Source organism: Bactrocera neohumeralis, chromosome 3 (assembly GCF_024586455.1).
Source record: "Bactrocera neohumeralis isolate Rockhampton chromosome 3, APGP_CSIRO_Bneo_wtdbg2-racon-allhic-juicebox.fasta_v2, whole genome shotgun sequence".
Taxonomy (NCBI): Eukaryota; Metazoa; Arthropoda; class Insecta; order Diptera; family Tephritidae; genus Bactrocera; species Bactrocera neohumeralis.
In genome coordinates, this window is record NC_065920.1 from 54,722,131 (window position 1) to 54,734,953 (window position 12,823).

Genomic DNA, 12,823 nt, shown 5'->3' on the forward strand with positions numbered 1-12,823 from the left:
AATGAAAGTCATATAATTTCTTAAAAATAAAAAACACATTAAATGTTAATGCAATTCAAATGTCTTTTTTATTTGATGTGAAGGTTCAATCAATACTATTAATATCTGAATATAAGATCATACAAATAGCCTCCACGACTTCTTTTGCAGGAACGAATTTGTTAATCCAATTCTCGAGTACGTGAGTGAGAAAAATTTTATAGGGATGCTAGCCCGAATCCTTTCTCCCAATCCGCCAGGTTGATGTTCGAGGCAGTCCTAAGTCATGAAAATTTCATGAAATCGAAAAATTGACACTTATTGGCACTTGAACTTTATGTAAAGAAAATGTACCTACGCAATTTTCAACAATTCGACGAACAGTGAGCACAGGTGGACAATTATTGCGACCATATGATGTAAAAGTGCACAAAAGGTTGCAATTGGAGAATGATTATTTTAATAATAAATTTTAATATTTTGTAAACAGTTTTCTTGCGTATATCTTTCCGTTCTGAAATAGTAAATATTACACTAGACAACAAAAATAAATTTCCTAATATTACTTAATACGCATTAACTGTCCGAAACGTCACTTAGAAATTATAATATCCCGATATTTTCTTGCGATTAACCAGAAGCTAAAGTTAGATAGCAAGGTTGATGAGCTTGGCCTTAAAGAGACATTGTTAACTGAAAATTATAAAAAAAATGTTTATAAAGGAGTTTTATTGAAACTAAACATAACGTCCTTTTTTCTCTATTAATTTAAATGTATCCTTAGCTTTTAAAACAAAAGTGCCGTCATAAATAAATATGTTATTAAATATGTGTCATGATTTCCAATTTTTGTAATTTAAAATGGAAATAAATATATAAAATAAGAGGAAACAAATCTTACAAAATCACGGATCGTTTCATGATTTATGAGGCCAAATACATATATGCTAAATATTTCTTACATCTACGACGACTAAGCCACAGTAGACCATTGATATCATTGGCTGAAGTCACTTTCTAGATGTGCTGAAAATATTTTCCGACAAATACTTTAATGAGCAACACTAACCAAGTGTTCTTTAATTTTTTTATATTCAACATTTTTTTCCAACATACATAATTCCATAACAGTTAAATTTAATGTTTTCCCCAATTTTCATACCATTTTAACTTAGTGTCATCATTTCGTCTTAACCTAAGCAAGCCATATTAACTTACTCAACTCTCAGCACACATATTTGCATTGATCTTCAATTGTGGGCAACATTTAATGTTACACAATTTTACTGTAGAAGCTGCTGTTCCTTTTATGATAACATCAAGTGTATGTTTTGACGCCTTAGGATATGCTATGACTGTATGTATGCAAACAACTTGTAAAGGATTTGATTACTTGAATGTGACTGAAGCTGAGTGCATATATGGAAAATATAGCGACAATAATGTTTACTTCCTGCCTTAATTGCCAAAACAATAACAGCAATGAATGAAAATAAAGCAAGAATGATACTGAAGGAAGCAGTCTTTAGACAAACGGAAGAAGATTGGATCTACAAATAAGCTTCGTTTGGTTGTGCCTGATAAATTTGTTTTGTTTTTTCTCAAGACTTCGACAACCGACCTGCATTTTTTGTCTCCTTGCCTCTATAGCATTCGAGTGGTGCAATGAAAAATATTTACGGGTATTGCTGTTGTACATACATAGATATGTACGGGTATTTATGGTTTGTAAACAAACCGAGTTTTCTTTGCAAATTTGTAAACTTTCAACCAATTCCAGGTTGTGTCTTTTATCGCATTATTGAGCTTGATATGATCGGGGTGACCAGCAAATAAAAGAACATACTCGTAATATTAAATAAGTTTTAAGCTCTTTACAGAAGGCTTGACTCTGTTAAATGAACAGGTTAACAGATAGAATCCTAATAAAGGAATAAAATACTAAAAAGAACTGAAAAATCAGTATTATACCGACATCCATACTATAATTCATTATAAATAGGAATTACCTCTTAAAAATTCTGAACACTATGTATATTTTAAATAAGAACAAGGAATTCATTCTATCACTTTATTTGGTTCCCAATCATATTAATTTATATATATTTATAAATTATATGCATACTTTCCAACCCTTATTATTAACGGTTCAATACGCAACTATGTGGCAAATCGTTTCTCTTAAAATGTCAAGGTCAATTATGCTCAGTGCTTACATAACCACTTATTGCGCGTTGATATTTCATGGGAAGTCATAGTCATAGTAAAATCCAATGTACTACATGTCGATATATTTACAACTAGAAGTGTCTAACTATAAGTAGAATTTAAAACAAAATGCTTCAGAAAAATATATGAGTGTGTACATTATAGTGTTAATAGAGTTGCTTGCATAACTTGCAAGGGTTCCTCACATACATATATACTGTTTAAATGTGACCAGTCTTTTGTTTGCTTGTCTGGCATTTTACAGATAATTTATGCTGCAGTCTGCTGCATTGTCCATATATGCTATGTTATGACTCAGTAAAAATGTCCTTTAAATCACAAAAACCTATATATGTATATATATATATACATATGTTCTCATATACATACAAGTAGACATGAGAAAGTCTGTTTTTTCTTCTTTGTTGGAAATCACTTGATTTTGCTGGTTGAACGGACTTGCCAATAGACCAGCTTATCCTGCATAAAAAGCTGCAATTACTGCTATCTTCACTACACAGGTGTTTACATTTATGTATGTTGGACCTGTGGTCACTAATACCGGGATTTCAATTGGGATGATGTGAATAGAATCTGTAATTTTTATACCCTGAACAGGGTATATTAAGTTTGTCATGAAGTTTGTAACACCTAGAAGGAAGGGTCGAAGACCCTATAAAGTATATATGTAAATGATCAGTATGTCGAGCTGAGTCGATTTAGCCAAGCCCGTCTGTCTGTCCGTCTGTCTGTATGAATACGAACTAGTCCCTCAGTTTTTAAGATATAGTTTTGAAATTTTGCAAACGTCATTTTCTCTTCAAGAAACTGCTCATTTGTCGGAACTGCCGATATCGGACCACTAAAGCATATAGCTACCATACAAACTGAACGATCGGAATCAAGGGCTTGTGTGGAAAACTTTCGCATTTGACGTGGTATCTTCACGAAATTTGGCATGGATTACTGCTTAATGTAACAATATAATCTCCAAAAAAATTGTTCAGAACGAATTACTATAGCATATAGCTTCCATACAAACTGAACACATAAATTGTGTTGCCGTAATTAGACAAAAATTTCGATTCTGCTGCGAAGAACATCCATCAAAATTCACCCACATCGGCAGTTTGGTGTGCTTTTTACTCTGGTGGAATCACGGGAGACCATTTGAATCATGTTACATTAAGAACTTAATTGTATCGATTGTACTTCAGATCAAATAAATATCATTTGAATTCTCTTAACAATTTGTATGTGTTTTTTTTTTTTTGTAAGAATTCATATCACTTTTGTTGGAAAACCTTGTACCATACACGTTTACCAAAGACTTTGTTGCTTTTAATGCTTAATTTTCTCTTTTATAGCTGTTTTTTAGCATTTATTGCCTGAGATACACGCCTATGAGAATCAATGAAATATAAGTGCATAGACAAAAGACTATTTTATATTGTTCAGTTATATATTTTTATAGCTATTATGGTATTATAAATAACAATATACAATATTAATTCCGATAAGAGAAGAAATGGCTGCCTTAATTAGTTCCAGCAAATAAAATCCAAAATTTTTCAATAAATGCCTTAAGTAATCTGCATCTCGTAGTGTATTCTATCGGGTAGTCGAAAAAATATTTTCGTGCTACACGAACTGATACAGCATCATTTTCGCAAACTTGACAAATTTCATTGGTGGCTTTCGTGGCATTCATCGTTTTCTTATACAAAAATTTCAAAATTTAGCGAATTTCTTCATTATTTTTACTCATTTTTGAACAGCTGTAACTTTTTTTCAACTTTCCCAAGCTAATTTGTTTTTAGTTAAATGAAGCTTAAAATCTCATGTTTTCAACACTATGTGGACACAATGTGATTGGTAGTACTGAAAATATACGACTGCAACAACATCTATATATCAAAAATACGAAAAGACTTTTTCGACTACCCAATAAAAATTATAAATAATTCACTACTGACTTGTATATAAGTATAAAAGTGAATGTTCAAGCGCGGAAAATAAAGCTTAATAATTTTTTACATAGAAAAATTATAACCATTAAAGAAGAAATCCTGATTATATATAGCATCTCTTAACTTATCTATGCATACCCTCTATAACATTGACTACTATCGCTTGAGACATATTTCTAGATTAAGAAGCAGTTCATGTTTTATTAGCTTGTAGCAAAGGTTCATTTATATTATATATACGTAAAACCATGTACTAATTTAATAAATTTGTTTTTTTTTTCTTATATTTGCTCTATTTTCATTAATTGATCAACATCTACTTGAAACTGGTGTGCTTGCAACGACTAAACTATGGCATCTCAACTACGCTGCTGTCATCTCTTAATACATGTGATGGTTTTTTACTGATGCACTTTTGGTGACATCGCCGTCGACATTATATTGCCATTACTTCACTGAACTCAATTTACCGCTACTTGCTTGCCTTATCCACTGTAGAGATGAAACATCACAAAGAGTTGCTCGAGGATATTAGAATTGACGCAACTACGATCACCTTTGTAAGGTAATAAAACGTAATATATGATGAATAAGCAAACAAACCTATTTAAATTTAGGCCATAAAGCTTTGTTGTTAAACAGAAGATTTTGTGAAAATGTGTACGACTTCGGAACAGTAAACAAAACTCACAGGATTCGATAAAATATATTCCAACTAAATCCTTCTTAAGAAGAAGAAGTGAACCAGTGAGAGAACCGTTGCTTTTTTACTAGTTTTTAATCAGTGTATCAGAAAGAGCCTCACGCACTTGCATCAATTTATTGAGTCAAAAATGGTTTCAACGGTTTTATTAGTTCATAACATGGCACGCTCTTCTGATCGAATCAAATACAAAACATTCCCTTGGCGTCCTGAATATTTGGCTTTGTACAGAGTTGTCGTAATAAATTAATTTTTCATCACCAGTCACAGTCAGATGCAAAAAGGATTTTTTTAGCGTTGAAGCAGCATTTGTGACAAATTGAAATGTTCAGCGCAATAAACCTGAAAAATGTATAATATCGAATTCCCAACTGATACCATAACATGCAAAGCAATACTTTGGGGTCGTGGTTACTCCATTCAGACCTACCACAAAACGGCTGTCAGTGAGAGCATGTATTTATCAGCATTTTCATAGCAAAGCTTATTGAAATTCTACCGTAATGCCAAGTGAGATATATCGAAAATGGAGAGAGAAAAACAATAATACAAACTTGCAAAGAAGAAAAGATAACACGGTGTTTACTGACATTTATATGCCGTATGACAAGTGAACTAGTAAAAAAATTCACACAAACATACATACAGGCTAAGGTATGCATCAAATACTTACAGAAACACATAAATAACAAGTAAGGAAGGGCTAAGTTCGGGTGTCACCGAACATTTTATACTCTCGCATGGTAAAGTGATAATCGAGATTTCATTATCCGTCATTTAAATATTTTTCAAATACCGTATTTTTGTAAAGTTTTATTCCGCTATCATCATTGGTTCCTAATGTTTATACTCGTATTATACAGAGAAGGCATCAGATGGAATTCAAAATTGCGTTACATTGGAAGAAGGCGTGGTTGTGAACCGATTTCCCCCATATTTCGTACATGTCATCAGAGTGTTAAGAAAATATTATATACCGAATTTCATTGAAATCGGTCTAGTAGTTCCTGAGATATGGTTTTTGGTCCATAAGTGGGCGAGGCCACGCCCATTTTCAATTTTTTAAAAAAGCCTGGGTGCAGCTTCATTCTGCAATTTCTTCCGTAAAATTTAGTGTTTCTGACGTTTTTTGTTAGTCGGTTAACGCACTTTTAGTGATTTTGAACATAACCTTTGTATGGGAGGTGGGCGTGGTTATTATCCGATTTCTTCCATTTTTGAACTGTATATGGGAATACCTGAAGAAAGCGACTCTGTAGACTTTGGTTGACATAGCTATAGTAGTTTCCGAGATATGTACAAAAAACTTAGTAGGGGGCGGGGCCACGCCCACTTTTCCAAAACAGTTGCGTCCAAATATGCCCCTCTCTAATGCGATCCTTTGTGCCAAATTTCACTTTAATATCTTTATTTACGGCTTAGTTATGACACTTTATAGGTTTTCGGTTTCCGCCATTTTGTGGGCGTGGCAGTGGGCTGATTTTGCCCTTCTTCGAACTTAACCTTCTTATGGAGCCAAGGAATACGTGTACCAAGTTTCATCATGATATCTCCATTTTTACTCAAGTTACAGCTTGCACGGACGAACGGACAGACGGACGGACGGACGGACAGGACGGACAGACAGACATCCGGATTTCGACTCTACTCGTCGCCCTGATCACTTTGGTATATATAACCCTATATCTGACTCTTTTAGTTTTAGGACTTACAAACACCCGTTATGTGAACAAAACTATAATACTCTCCTTAGCAACATTGTTGCGAGAGTATAAAAAAATAAATAAATCATTTGTAGACATGATTAAGGCTAATCACATAAAAAATGCACAGTTTGATAAATAAATGCTGGGTAGTCTTTTCGTATTTTGTCAATAGATGTCGTTCCAGTCGTATATCTCCAGTCCCAATCAAATTGTGTCATACTATATAAAGTTGGAAAGGTAAGATTTTAAGCATCATTTGAGCAAAAAAAAATTAAATTCAGGGAAGTTGAAAAAAAGTTACTGCTCTTCAAAAATTAATGAAAGTAATGAAGAAATTCGCTATATTTTGAAATTTTTGTATAAAAACGGGAAGAACTGATCAACCGAAAAGGCTTCGTCTTCCATCAGGACAACGCTAGACCACACGTGCCTTTGATGGCTCGGCAAAAACTGGGAGGGCTTGGCTGGGAAGTTTTGATGCATCCACTCTATAGCCCTGACCTTGCACCATCGGACTACCATTTTTTCGGTCAGTACAGAACTCCCTTAATGGAGTAAAGTTTGTTTCAAAAGAAGCCAATGCAAACTACTTGTCGCAGTTTTTTGCTGAGAAACCAGAAACGTTTTACATTAATGGAATAATGTCTGTAGCGGCAGTTGATTCATTAAAAGTCATTATAAATGTAAAAAAAATATGTTGAAATTTAATTAGGAATACGACAACACTTTTTCGACCTTATACATCTATTACTGACTCTGCATGTATTAGCAGTTGTTAACATGACGTTATGTCAGCAACAACAACAATAATAGAGTATATATATTTGATATGAGTAGCTTATTTTGGTATTATAAATAACTTTCAGGTTAACGATGACAACAAAAATCGCGATTAAGCTTGCAATACTCATGACCCACAAATCTATCGGTTAGAAAAGTTACACTCTCATCAAAGACGATACAATATCTGACATGACGATGACAACTCAAGCTTAATGAAGCAACAAGTGAGTACAGTACTTGTCCAATAAATTACGAACGAAAACAAAAATTTAATATTTTTAATATAATTTAATAATATTGAATATGATTCAATAGAAAAATATGATAATTTAAGTTTAATGTATATAGCATATAAAAAATATTTTTTTTTTAAATACGCCAAATATTTATGTTTTTATTAATGATTAAAGTTAGAACTCCGGATAATTTTTTTGTTCGTTCGTAATTTATTGGACAGGTACTGTATATGCTCAGCACATTTTAACAGTGAGGAATATTTGAAATACCAATACTTATAAGCGATTTAATATAATTATCCCAATGGATGAAAATGGAAAAAAAATATTGTGAAATCATACTACATATAATTAAATACATATAATGTAATTATTACATACAATTAAATATACCATACTTGTATATCTATATATATAAAAGAAAGTTGTTTTTAGTCACACCATTTATAACTGAAGAACGGCTAAACCGATTTGGCTGAAAATTGGTGGGGAGGTAGCTTAGAACCAGGGTAAGGACATAGGATACCTTTTATCTCTTTATGTCAAAATTTAATACAACTCATAAATACAAAAATTATATTTCATATAATAAGCATTTTTTCAAAATTCATGTTTGTAGGAATCATTTGAATATGTGCCTGCAATTTTAAACAGATTCTTCCTCAAAAATAATACAATTGCAAAGTATTTGTAATTTGCAATGGATTATAACTTGCTCAGCAATCAGTCCTTGAGCATGTATTATACAACATGCATACGAAAAGACTGATGTCATAACCTTTCCATCCGACTTTTTAGTCTTTCCACGCCTGAACCGGTCAGTTCACTAGAATGACAGTCGACACACACCGACGCAAAAATTCGGTTTTATTACGATTAAACAGCGCTCAAATACTTCTCAGAATCAATTATTCGTTGTTTTTATTGGATTATGAACTTGCGAGGCACCCACTTTGCACATTGCTTTCGAATCTTTAGAGCATCTTTGTCCTTGGTGCTCAATTCGGCTGTTTCCAGCTTGCAAATATCTTTTCAACGGTGGATTTCCCTGTGCCCACATTCAACCAGTATTTTTCCATAAAAAGCAATGCTTTATTAACACACGAAATGCTTTATGATCCATTTTTTTGTAAACTAACATAAGTTGCGTCACAAAAATGCAATATCTCATATATATGGATTATAAATATTAGAATTCAACTAATAGAAATCATATATATGGGAATAGTAGTATTATCTATGTATCAGTCACAGTGAAGCGTGGACGGGTCCTCTAGTATATATATTTATACGGGAAATGGACAGTGAATAATTATTCATATGTACGCTATACAAAATATTAGTACGTAGGCATACGTCTGCTACAGTTAATCGCATATAAATGTCTGAATTTAATCTTATCGCACAACTTTTCGCTTTTGTAAATCGCTTTTCATTCTTGTATTCAACTCTTCCACTTCCAGCATCGCTTTTAGAGAATCTCATTGTACTAAGTACTTAGCATTTCGTTTACATGCTGTATGCATATACAAGTATATATTGGAGGAAAATGGAAAAGAATATATGTATGTAAGTGAATGAAAATCTGGGTGAACGTAAAGCAATATCGCGTTCACGCAGTTTTTCAGTCACTTTTGTTGACAAATGCGTACTCATATTGCACAGCGTGAGAGCACAAAAGTATATGAGAGTGGATGCAAATATCCCTGCCCACAAGTGTGAAGTGGTACTCTGTAAAACAGAGTACAAGTGCTTAGTGAAATCTCGTATTGCTTTAAATATTCAATTTTCTTCTACTCGGCACTATAAATTTTTGGAACATTTTATGATGAACAACATTCATCGAGGATATTTTTATATAACTAAAAAAAATTTAATAAAAATTCTTAAGAATGTATTTAAGTCTAATAAAAAAAATGTTATTTTATATTTTCTAAATTTAACTATAAAAGGATATGTTCAAAAGAATTTTGCAAAATATAAACAGTAAAAAACAAAGGTACAAGCATTTTTTATTTTTGGGCAGTCGCCAATAGTTAAAATTTGTCAATCTAACTTTTCCCTAGCTCCAAATATTTCGACTTTATTCTAGATTTATATATATTTTTTTCTAGGACTTTTGAAATTGTGGGTTTAGATAAAGGGAAAATAATTGAGGTTTGGCACTGCGACCTATGTATGGTCTGTTTTGCCCTCTCCAAAATCACATATTTATATACAAAACTGGAGTTATTGAAAAAGACTATTCCCAGGTTGGTGTGTTTTTTGAGCCTGCAGTACCAAGTATAGAGCATGACATTGTTAATCATATCTCCAAACCTTGTTATGTTGTAACCTCTCAATGGTAACATGGCGTGGCGATTCATGTTGCCTGCTGCTAGTGCCGTTTTGTTCAGTGTGGAGCAAGTCCTTTATGATGTGGGATCCCTCTGTAATGCATGGTTTTGGCCCCATAATCCTGAAATCTGCCATAGAGTGAGCTAGTTCGCCGACCAGCACATTGGCGGTTATCCCTTTATGTACCATCAGGTGTACATGGCTGCAAACTGATGGACGATTCAGCCTCCCTATACACTCCTTCACTAATAGCGATAACTTTTAGTGCCGCTTGACTATCGCTGCGTAAAGTGATACGCTAGTTGCGATATTTGCGTTGGATATTGATTTCTGCGCACTAACTTATAGCAAAGACTTCCGCTAAAAAGATGCTCGGAAAACGTCCCATTGGTATGGGTCTTGTATGTTTTGTATGCGGTTGCGTAATGCCTACTCCATTGCCCTGTTTTCGAGCCGTCAATGTAACATTGGATATCATTTCAATCCGCCTTACTCATGAGAGTAACTTTAAACTTTTCACTTATCTCCCATTATGTGGGACATAGTGGAACTCCACCCTGTGGGCAGCCCGTCATAGTAGCAAGATGAATCTTATTCCCCCATATTGCATTATCGAAAGCATCTTCATTGTCAAGTAAGGCACATATCGCAATTGTCGGTATGGGTACATGCCAAGTTTTTGAGAACCTTAATTTAATCAGCTGCGAATTTTTGAAATTTTTAACTTTTTTATTTTTTAATTTTTTCTGTATTCTCTTAAGGCCAATAAATAACTAACAAAAATATAGAAAGTAAAAATATTAATTGCATTTAACACTTAAAAATTGCTTGAAAATCATGCCTCTGGACAATATTACTCCTTAAAGAATGCTTTAATTTATCTAAGCTCTAAAAACTACGAGTATACCTTTAAGTAAAAATATATTTAATTTGCTCTTCATCTGTAAGATTTACCAAAATTCTGTGAGCCTTTACAAAATGTCACGGCACCAGTGGGGCGAGAGGCGGTGCTGCAATGTGTTGTCGATTTGTCCAACAAATTATAATTACTATTATTACAATTACTATTACGCATACTTCTTTATGCAAATGGTCTCCCTGGCTACACAAATGTGTGTCACTACAAAAGTTGCCCTCAACACAGTTTAAAATTTATCTCTTTCGTCTAGTTGTAAGCATTTTTAGTCGCATATTTTTAGGGTTTTAAAGGTTGGAAAAAAGTTGGGCAAAGATGCGCAAGTATATGTGTAAAGGACACACAGTATGGAAAACTTTTGTTTTTGACAAAGTATCTCCACGAAATTTTCCACGGATTATTGTCCAAAGCAATGGAATAATTTTTGAAGAAATGGTTAGGATCAGACCACTATGGCATATAGCTGCCATACAAAGACAGATCAGCAAAATCAAGTTTTTGTAAGGACTTTGTTTTTTAATTTTAACTACGGTCAAAGCTGCAGGATTTTTTAAATCCCTTAAGAAATAGCAAATATCTTAAATTTAGCTTGTTTAAATTGTTTGTATATATTCATTAATTATGTAGAGTTTTTAGGTTTAAGGGGTTATAACATTAAAAAAGTTTCATACCATAATTTTCTCTACAATTAAACAAACACTAAGCTTTCCTTGACCTATTAATAAGGTACAAATAATACCAAAGAAATATACGTATGTAAATCGATAACAATATGCTTGGTGTGTGTTTAGGTTTACTAGTATAGAACATGAATTCGACCAGCGAAATTAAGCCATTCATCCTAATGAACTTGTTTAACTCGTTTATGGTGCTTAACCTCAAAGAAAGGTAGTCACACTCTGCCTTAGCTGATTCATTGAGAGACGCACAACGGCCGCAAGCAATTATGCGGATATTAAGATTTATAAATACACGAATGTATTTATCAGCGTATGTCCTTAAGATACAAATATATTTATATATGTATATATGGCAGCAAGACATGAACGTATGTTTATAAATATATATATATATATATATGTATCGGGTGATTTTTTAAGAGCTTGATAACTTTTTTTTAAAAAAAAAAGCATAAAATTTGCAAAATCTCATCGGTTCTTTATTTGAAACGTTAGATTGGTTCATGACATTTACTTTTTGAAGATAATTTCATTTAAATGTTGACCGCGGCTGCGTCTTAGGTGGTCCATTCGGAAAGTCCAATTTTGGGCAACTTTTCGAGCATTTCGGCCGGAATAGCCCGAATTTCTTCGGAAATGTTGTCTTCCAAAGCTGGAATAGTTGCTGGCTTATTTCTGTAGACTTTAGACTTGACGTAGCCCCACAAAAAATAGTCTAAAGGCGTTAAATCGCATGATCTTGGTGGCCAACTGCCCATGCATCCCGAAAAATGCACTGTTTGGTGTGGTTTGTACGCTGGTGGAATCATTGGACCGTATTTTTTCAAAGATGCTGTTGGACGCAACGTTACGGTGAATGGCGATCGCTATCGTTCGATGCTAACAAACTTTTTGTTGCCAAAAATGGAAGAACTGAACTTGGTTGACATGTGGTTTCAACAAGATGGCGCTACATGCCACACAGCTCGCGATTCTATGGCCATTTTGAGGGAAAACTTCGGAGAACAATTCATCTCAAGAAATGGACCCGTAAGTTGGCCACCAAGATCATGCGATTTAACGCCTTTAGACTATTTTTTGTGGGGCTACGTCAAGTCTAAAGTCTACAGAAATAAGCCAGCAACTATTCCAGCTTTGGAAGACAACATTTCCGAAGAAATTCGGGCTATTCCGGCCGAAATGCTCGAAAAAGTTGCCCAAAATTGGACTTTCCGAATGGACCACCTAAGACGCAGCCGCGGTCAACATTTAAATGAAATTATCTTCAAAAAGTAAATGTCATGAACCAATCTAACGTTTCAAATA

At 33.6% G+C, this 12,823-nt stretch overlaps 2 protein-coding genes and 1 pseudogene across 2 annotated transcripts in view; 2 read left to right on the forward strand and 1 right to left on the reverse strand.

The window, feature by feature from the left end:
- LOC126753785 (lachesin-like) overlaps window positions 1–12,823 on the reverse strand; it is a 521,130-nt pseudogene that overhangs the window by 403,129 nt on the left and 105,178 nt on the right.
- LOC126753770 (opioid-binding protein/cell adhesion molecule homolog) overlaps window positions 1–12,823 on the forward strand; it is a 301,684-nt gene that overhangs the window by 4,175 nt on the left and 284,686 nt on the right. The window lies entirely within an intron of this gene.
- Window positions 4,303–12,823, forward strand: part of LOC126753775 (protein CEPU-1-like) — a 47,062-nt gene continuing 38,541 nt past the window's right edge. Inside the window, exon 1 of the mRNA XM_050465483.1 lies at window positions 4,303–4,722. The gene's annotated coding sequence lies outside the window, so the exon portion shown is untranslated. The remainder of the gene's footprint in view (window positions 4,723–12,823) is intronic.